Source organism: Musa acuminata, chromosome BXJ3-3 (assembly GCF_036884655.1).
Source record: "Musa acuminata AAA Group cultivar baxijiao chromosome BXJ3-3, Cavendish_Baxijiao_AAA, whole genome shotgun sequence".
Classification (NCBI taxonomy): domain Eukaryota; kingdom Viridiplantae; phylum Streptophyta; class Magnoliopsida; order Zingiberales; family Musaceae; genus Musa; species Musa acuminata.
In genome coordinates, this window is record NC_088351.1 from 16,542,753 (window position 1) to 16,552,628 (window position 9,876).

At 39.6% G+C, this 9,876-nt stretch overlaps 1 long non-coding RNA gene across 1 annotated transcript; it reads left to right on the forward strand.

Moving 5' to 3' along the window:
* The first annotated feature begins 2,767 nt into the window (after positions 1 to 2,767).
* Positions 2,768 to 5,062, forward strand: LOC135633186 (uncharacterized). The gene is made up of 2 exons (XR_010494933.1): positions 2,768 to 4,643; positions 4,790 to 5,062. It is a non-coding gene; the product is annotated as an uncharacterized LOC135633186 (long non-coding RNA).
* The last annotated feature ends 4,814 nt before the right edge of the window (positions 5,063 to 9,876 follow it).

The window sequence follows — 9,876 nt, forward strand, 5'->3', positions numbered from 1 at the left end:
GTGTAAACTTTACAATCTTGCACATCTTTAAAATTAATGATGATTTGGTGATTAGGGATGTTGTAAAGTGATAAACAATTTGCTAGTTTGTATGTTATAAAACTTACATATCTCTAAAACTTGCTAATTACACTTCTCTTTTTTATTGATGACAAAGGGGGAGAAGTTATATTAATGATCATTCATGGAATGATGTATTAAAATTTTGATTATGCATGATTTTATAATCATATATTATAAATATTAATGATGAAATATTGCTTTGACTTGAATTCAATTTGAATTCAAGGTTCTATCAATATGGCATATTAATAGGGGGAGTTAAGATTAACTCCCTCATCAATTGGTTGCCATCATCAAAAAGTGGGAGATTGTTGAATCTCGGATTTTGATGATGAAACTAATTGATAGTGTTTACGATTTGATCTATGTTTTGAGAGACGTAGGAAGCTTCGATCAGGGAGAGATAATTAAAGCAGGAAGAATCATGTTGGGCCAGAGAGAAATATGTTAGAAGATTGAACATCGAGCCGAAGGATCGGTCGATATATCGACAGAAGGCCTCGGGCGATGGGTTCGGGCATCAGGCCAAGAAGAGCAAAAATTGCACTAAGGAAATCGGAGTTATAGAGATTAACTGGTCGATTGGGCAATAGGCCGCAAGATAGGATGATGCGCCGAAGAATCGGACGAAGCGTCGATAAACCAATGACATGCCAAACAACATTTGATTTAAGCCTTATAATAATTATCTAGATCAAAGTAGGTTTTAAGTGTACAAGTTAACTACTATGGCAAAGCATAAAGCAAAATGAAGTCCCGGAGTCAAGAATGAAATTTCGTTGAGAGTTTGAGAGTTCATCAGAAGTCCGAATGTTCATCGGAAGTTCTGTCGGAATTGACTAAGAATTCTAGGAGCTTGCTAGAGAAGCTCATCGGAACTCGCCAAAAAGATCATCGTGAAGTCCAGGAGATTGCCGGGAGTCCATTGGAACATTGCCGAGAGATCATCGGAAGATCACTAGAAGCTCGCTAGAAGAAACCTAGACTTACTGACTTATTTAGCTTAGTAAATGTCTTAAAATTCGTAGTAAGCACATAATTGGGTTGGAATTGGCTAACTCAATTAGGGGTCAATTGGGCCAAGTTTGGGCTATGTTGGGCCAAATGAAAAAGCTCAAACAATGACCCAATAAGTGGAACCAACATGGCATAGTCTCCGAGATTGTGTCAAGCGGTGATACCCCCAGTTTGGGTGGTGGTACCCCTAGTTTGGGTGGTGGTACCCCCAGTTTGGGTGGTGGTATCGCCCAGACTCAGTCTTTGAGACTATTAAGTAGTGGTATCGCCTAGTGTCAGGCTGCAGGCGATGGTATCACCTAATGCAAGCGGTGGTACCGCCCATACCTTGAAATTTCGGGGATTTGAATTTTGGCTCCAAGTTTTAAAGTCATTTGGGGTCTATAAATACCTCAGCTATTCTTGCATGGCGCATTAAGAAAGGTAATCAAAAACTCTATGTTTCTAAAGTTGAAAACCCTTGTAAAGTGTAGAGTCCCTCCTCCTAAAGTTTAGATATCATTTTAAGAGAGAGTATGAGGGAAGCTTTATAAAAAGAGGTCGTAAAGGTTCCCTCCTAAACCTATCAAAAGAAGAATCAAGTTGTAAGAGTAGTTGATCTTCGCCCATTGAACGAAATCATTAGTGGATGTCGGTGGCCTCGACGGAAGAGGAATTAGCGGAGTGGATATAGGTCACGACGACTGAACCACTATAAAAATCTAGTTTGTATTTAATATTTCTAATTTACCTTTATTACAAATAGAATTCTTACTTTTACTACACTTCTGCATGCTTTTAAGTTAAACATTTCCGAGTTCGAATTTGATTGGACAAAAAAATTTCAAACCGATATTTTTAACCACTTTACTAATTCATCCCTCCCCTCTTAGTGTCGACTAGTTCCTAACACAAAACTAGATTTTGCACATGCAATTGGTGTGATTAACCAGTTTCTCTCCAATTTTAGAAAAGAATATTAGGCAATAGTTAAATAAATTTCATATATCTTAAAAGTACTTCTATATTATGTTTGTGCTTAGGCACTGTAAAACCTATGTTAGTTGACTACATAAATGTAAATATGATTAGTGAGTTTGACTCTAAAAAGTCTATCTCCTTTTCAGCAGAATAGTCAAAACTATAAAAATATATTTTTTTATATTCAAAACTCCCAAGAATAAAAAGTATCTATAAGAGTTGGGACTCAAGCAAGATAAGTTTATTTTACAATAGTCAAAATGCTATGCATCTCAGTAAAAATCTAATTTTTATTTAAGGTCCAAGCATATTGATATCAAGTATCATTGAATTTGAGATATACTAGAAATATGTTATTGCATCTAAAGAAAATTCATATTAATAAAAATGGATTAGATATGATGATTAAATCATTGACTTCAAGAAAAACATATTACTTATAGAGAGACAGAGGTACAAAAAAAACTCTCCACATGGGTGTCGGGTGGTCTCTCTGAAGACATAAATGGTGTGACCTATAGAGTTAATTAAAAATCTTAACCCTAACCTAATAAGAGATTAGATGAGAAAAAAAAAATTGGTCATCATGTATAAGGAAGAAAAAAAGACTTTCATATGAGAATAAAAAAGATTCAATTCGTTTATATCAAATTATCATGATTTGTATATCTCATGATTGAATCATAGCAAAGAAGAAAAATATATTACTACAAGAAACAAGTGGAACGATAAGATTAGCATGTGCAAGTATGACATGCAAACATCGAGAAACGGTCCAAATAAGGTAGCCTCTCTTCTCCCTTCTCAAGGAACAGAGGAGAGAGGCATCAGCAATCGGAGGAGGGAGATCTGCTCTCCTTCCTCTTGCGCGAACAGAGGAGGGAGATATGCTCTCTTTCTTCCAAGATCGAAGAAGGAGCTCCCCTCTTCCCTCTTCTCATCGGTGAAAGGGGGCCCGGCAACTTGAGCGAGGTTGCCTTGCTGAGGCCCTCTGCTCTCCTTCTTCCTCTCCTCAAGAGGAAAAGAGGCACGGGCGTTCCTCTTCTTCTTGTCGCTTGCGACGCCGTCCTTGGAGGGGAGGTGCTTCTCAGTCTTGTGCTTCTTCTCGGTGGGGGGCCTTCTCCGCCTTCCTCTCCTTCTCCTCTGTCGGCTTCTCGGCGGCAGGCTTCTTCACCGTAGGCTTCTTCTCGGCCTTGGAGGCAATTAGGGAGTAGGCTTTCGGAAAGCAGGGAGGAGTTGCGTGCGCAGCAGAGAAGCGGCAACTTGAGCGAGATCGCTTTGCGGAGTCGAGGCTGCGACCAGGGAGATCGGGGACGCTCTGCTCTTTCAAGATCGAAAACCTTCTGCGATCGGCCACCCCCTTTTTCATCTCCATCGGCGAAGGGAGGAAGCGGATTTCACCATTGCTGCTGGGCGACGGTGGCGGCGGCTCTCCCAGACTGCTCTAGAAGAGAACGGCAACGGGAAGGCTGTGATCGGTGGCGGCGGCTCTTCCAGATCCCTTCTTCTCGGAGGAGGGGTTTGATTCCAGCGGTCGGTGGTTCTTGCGAGTAGAGACTCTTCTTCTTTGTGGAATAGAAGAGAGGGTTCGCGTAGGGATTCTGCGCAGCCCCCTGCTCGCCATCTTCCCCTTCTCACCGGAGGAACAAAGAAGAAGAGGAACCGCTGAGGCTGGTGGCTCTGCCTCTCTATTTCGGGTGCCCTTCTTCTCAGAGGAGGTGTTAGGTGGAACAGCGGAGGAGCTTCCATCTGTGCGCAGTCCTCTGTTCTTCTTCTCGGTGGAACAGAGCCCCTTATTTCCCTTCTCAAACAGAGGAGAAGAGACAGATCGGCATCCAGCACGAACAGAGGAGGAGAGGTCTCTCATCACCCTCCCTCTTCTTCCTGTTCTCGCCTCTCTACCAGCGGGAACAGAGATTGCTATAGGAATAGAGATTGTAACAGAAAAAGTAAACAAACTCAAGAAGTTTGTTTCTGCAGCCCTTTGCTCTCCGTCGAACAGAGGAAAAGAGGCTTCTCCCTTTTATTTTTTCTTCAGGCGAAAGAGATAGGAAGGAGCGGGATCTCTTCTTCCTCTTCTCGCCACTCTGCCAGCGGGAATAGAAGAGAAGGAAACTGCACGTTGTTCTCCTCCTATTCTGCTCGGTGGAACAGAGAAGAGTTTCTTTAGGGGGCAGCAACTGCATGCAGCCTCTCAACTCTCCTTCTTCCCCTTCTAATAGAGTGTGCAGCCCTCCCAACGCTGCAGAGACATGGCAATAATGGTCCATGGGGTTGGCGACGGTGGCGAGAGGATAGACTCGACGGCGAGGCCCCCTGAACTTACCTCTCAAGTTGCTCCTTCGTTATCTTCTTTCCGACAAGATGTTTTTTCGACGAAGCAGCATCGAAGCAGGTCGTGCTCTAGATCACGACCAAATGCTCTGATTTCTAGTGACCCTCAGCCTTGGACTCGCCTCTTCAAGGCTCCAGTTGAAAGTCCGGATCTCGGATTGGATTTCTTCGCTCCAGAAGTTCAGGCTGATAAGAAGATTGCTGTATATGAAACTACTGATTCTGCAGAACTGATTAGGACATGGTCTATAGCGATTGTTGGCTATGTGGTAGGACTAAAAACATCCTATTTCTCACTATCTGCATTTATCAAAACTAGATGGGGAACATCAGCATTTGATCTTCATATGCTAGAAAATGATTTTTTTTGTTTGCAAGCTATACACTGAAAAAGATTTACAATGGGTTCTTGAAGGGTTCTGGACTATTCGCGATTGATTCTACGACGTTGGTCTCCTGATGTTCGTTTGGAATTAAACAGCCTACAGTCTATTCCTTTATGGGTATCCTTTCGAGGTCTTCCTCTACATCTTTGGAGTCGACATTTTATTGCAAAGTTATACAGCACCTTGGGACAACCACTCTATATTGACAAAGCAACAGCTACGCAAATGAGATTAGCATTTGCCCGAGCATGTGTACTGATTTCTTCTTACGAAGATCTTTCAAATAAGGTTTTTTATCGTGATCTTGATGGGAACACTCGTAAGGTACATGTCTCATATTCTTGGAAGCCACAACGATGTCAGAGTTGCTTATCTTTTGGTTATACAAATGGAGCTTGTCAGCAAACTCCGAAACCGATTAATAAGATCTACCAGCCACGTCAGGTGTCTCAGTAACAAGGTGTGCCTCCTTCAGTGGTAGTAGAATTGGTGGTGACAAATACGATTGAGAATTCTGACTCGCAGGTACAGCACCGTGGATAGGATATATCAGATTGGCTAGCACAGTTTAATTATTTATAATATATTTGGTGTTAAAATTATATCCTACTTGATTCACATAAAAGAAAAAAAAAAAGATTATCACTTCCATATTCAGGGAGTCATTATCTTTTCCTAACATATATTATATTAGTAAACCTTGTAGCATATATGGTCATTAATAACACGTGGCTTTGGAGTGTCCAGAGGCATGCATGAGGTAAGAAAGTATGAGAAAGAAAAAAAAAGATATTTAGAATGAGAGTGAGTCGTCGTTAACAAAACATGAATGAGAGCGAGTAAAAGAGAGTAGCGAGTGGATTTTATAACCTCAAATAGCTTATAATGGTCAAATGGATTACTGGGGCTAAATTAATCATATCAGATCCAGTATGAACGAAATTAAACTATTATCATGTACTTTTCAACTATCGAAATGGTGCTTACTATTTGTTTCATATAGTTTCATATGATATGATGGTACGACGATGTATAATCATGTTTACCAACATTGTATGTGTTGAATACTTAATAATGCTTCCTTTGTCTTTTTGTTTTTCTTTTTTTGGTATCACTGTAATTTATACATATCCTACCGTTATCTAATTTATTGCATTTTGTGGAGATATAATCTTTTCTTCTATTCCCAAGAGTCCATGTCTATTGACAAAAGTGCACTCCCTTAAACACATTACTTTACTTAATTCAACAATGAGTTCAACATGACAAATTATATATAATGAAGTATGATCTTTAAATATAACAAAGTCATTAAGAATCTTAGTGACAATGTGTTAGGACTCTAGCTAGGAGAGTCCCAATTGAGAGGGACATTCATGTAAAACCTACCTAAGCCGACTCCTATTAAAGATGTGAAGAGGCCGGCTAGGGTTAGGAGGTTGTTTCTTAGAGAAGAATTAGGAGTTGTAAATGAATATGAGTCTTGAGTCGAAGTCCTATTAGGAGTTGGTTAAAAGTAGGAGTCTTGAATAGGAGTTCTATTAGGAGTTAGGGTTTAGAAACCCTATAAATAGTCATGTATTCCTCCTCTTTTGATAAGCAATAGATGAATTTTTTATGCAGCCTTTGAGCAGCAACTTGGAGGGAGGAACCCCTATAGAGTTCCAAGGAGGCCGATCCTCTAAAGAGATCAATCCCAAGTTTAGAATCTACAAGGGTTCTATCACCTGGTATCAGAGTAGCGTTCTTGGCGTCTCGCTGCTCTTCCACAGCCATCCATTAATCCTCCACAACCGCCCAAAGCAATTCCCACAATTGCTTAAAAGATCGTCGCCAAATTCCGCCGTCATCTCCACCACCACAGATCATCCTTTGATCTCCCTATGAATTGTAACAAGTTATAGTTTTCTACCTTACTGCTGCTGCAATTTAGTTATCCTTATTTAAAAATCTCAAAAAAAAATTATTCCTATATTGCTGCATAAAACTTTTCATCATAAAGTTTTCATCTCTATGACGAAAGATACATTACAGAATTCCAACTGTATAGCCTCGTCTGTTTGATCTTGCTACTATGTTTTATCTATCTAAATCTCTACGAAATTTTTATGACATCTTTGACATTTCCTAACAGCATATTTTCTTTGGTTTTGTCAAAAAAAATCTCAATATAAACCATTGATATTTTATGTCTAATCTGCTATACTTGAAAATTTACAGTAAAATTTCAATCGCATAGCACTGTTTATTTGATCTTGATACTATGTTGTTTCTATCCAAATCTCTACGAAATTTTTATGATAGCTTTGACACTTCCTATCAGTAGATTTTCCTTTGGTTTCATAAAAAAATTCTCAATATAAACCACTGATCTTTTACGTCCAATCTGCTATACTTAAAAATCTGTGCTGCAAAAAATTTCAGCCGCATATTGTTGCCTTAACCCATCTATTTGTAATTTTTTTGAATGAAATTTCTCATGCACTTCATAGATCATCTTGGCTTTCATCGAAGATTGATCTATTAAGGAATTCATATCTAAAAACGATTTTGTATTGCTGTAAATTTTCGTCGTAAACTACTGAAATTTTTCGACAAGAATTCTACAATCGCAACTTGCACCAATTTTCTTGCTGTTATTCTGCCAAAATTTTCTTGATTAAATTAGACATCCTTGCTGTCATATAAACTGTGATTTTGCTATCAATTCCCTCCTCAATTCTCTCAAGTTTTTGGTGGAAATTACATCGAGAAACCGTTGTTTCTTCGATGACAATTCTACTCTTACAAGACAGTACATACTTGCTGCAACTTCCACTTATTTCTATCAAACCTTTGCTATCATCTACCACAGATCCAAAACTTTCATCCACAGCCCTAAATCTCCACTAAACCACACCCTCAAACTACACCCAAAATAGTCACAAAATAAGCATAAACCGTAGCCTACATCTACCAATCCACCAACCCTTTCGACCATCACCTCTCTCAACCTATACACGCCTTTAACCCGACAACAAATGAGAGATCATAATATCACAGATTTGGAGGCATATACTATGGTTTCTGAGGAGGCAATCAATGCTAAATTCGAAGCATTTGAGGCACGAATGGAGAATACAATTTAGACACTCTTTACTGAACTCAGATTGGGCCGACCACTAAGCCGGAAGAAATCACATCAAGGAGAGGCCTACTCAAACCCGCGAACGATGAAAGTTGGAGGCCTTCTCAAACAACAACCGATCACTATTCTTATCAACACGGGTAGTAATACTAACTTCCTAAATAGTAAGCTTGCTGTTCGGATAGCATTACCTATTGAGAATTGCTGCAGGTTTGATGTTAAGGTCACCGATGGACGAATTTTGAATTATGATCGTAGGTGCCCGTAGGAGAAACTATTGTTGTAGGACCAAGAGATAATTATAGATTTCTTCCGTCTCCCTCTTAACAAACATGAGGCCATGCTCAGAATTAAATAGTTGACGACATTAGGTGATATTTCCTAGAATTTTATGAAACTAATTATGAAATTTTATAATAAGGAGAAACAGGTGACATTGCACGGGAAACGTGGGGGCGACATAACAACGATTTGCACATAACAAATAGAGAAGGTTTTGCATAAAGCATGCATCAGCATTTTGGTACAACTTGAGTAGCAAACTAAGTAAGGGAGAGCCAATAGAATTTGAAGATCCAAATCTACTTCCTTTGCTTGCTGAATTTTCAAATATATTTGACGAACCGCTCAACCTACCTCTTACTCGTCGGCATGATCATTGTATAACAATTCTTTCAAGCAAATCTTCAACAAATACTTAGTCATATCAGTATCCATATCTCCAGAAGGATGAAATGGAAAGGATTGTAAAAGAGATGCTCGAAACAAGAGTTATTCGGCCAAGTTGCAACCTCTACTTTTCACCGGTGCTACTTGTACGCAAGAAGGACGAAACAAAGCGAATATGTGTTGATTACCGAGCTCTCAATGACATAACCATCAAGGATAAATACCTCATTCCAATAGTAGATGAATTGCTAGATGAAAGGGAGCACAAATCTTCACAAAGCTGGACTTTTGATCCGGGTATCAACAAATATGAGCGTGCGAAAAAGACATACCAAAAACCACCTTTTGAACACACAACAACCACTACGAATTTTTGCTTTCTTCAATAGAAAGTGGAATATCTTGGGCATATCATATCAGAGGAAGGTGTGGCATTGGACCCCTTCAAAATTGGAGCAATGCAAAACTGGCCGACCCCGAGAAACATAAAATTGCTAAATGGCTTTCTGGGTTTAACAGGCTACTATCGCAAGTTCATGAAAAACTATGGAAAGATTAATGCACCACTTACTTCCTTATAAAAAAAGATGTCTTGCAATAGTTGGACAGAGCCTCTGCTTCCTTTGATAAACTTAAGGCAGTTATGACGATGACGCCGGTGCTAACATTACTAGATTTCAATCGACCCTTCATTATTGAGGCCGACGCATCTGGAGTCGGAATTGGTGCCATTCTCATGCAAGATGGTCGACCACTCGCATACACTAGCAAGACATTATCTCCCTCCCATCAAAATAAGTTAATATATGATAAGGAGATGCTCGCCATTGTGCGCGTAGCAATGAGGTGGAGACCCTACTTGATTGGTTGACGATTTCAAATTAAAACCGACCATAAAAGCCTCAAGTACTTTTTGGAGCGAAAGATATCATCCCATGAGTAGCAAAAATGGCTACCCGAGCAAGCTAAAGTTTTGACCGTTTCACTTCCGACCAGCGACTTCCTTGAGGATATTAAGATGGAATGACAGGAAGATTCAGAGACTAGTAAGATTATAAAAAATTTGGAGGAAGCATCAAGCTTTGTGGCTCATTACAATTGGGACTCAAAAAAATTACACTATAAGGGACGCATTGTGCTTATGATAAATTCTACTTGCATCTTCACGAGTAGATTTTGGACAAAGTTATTCTATATGCAGAGTACTAAATTGAAAAGGAGTACGACATATCACCCAAAAATCGACGGCTAGACAGAAGTTGTAAATAGGTGCTTGGAGATAGCCCAAAGCCACCCGCCAAATATGACTATCCAAGGAGA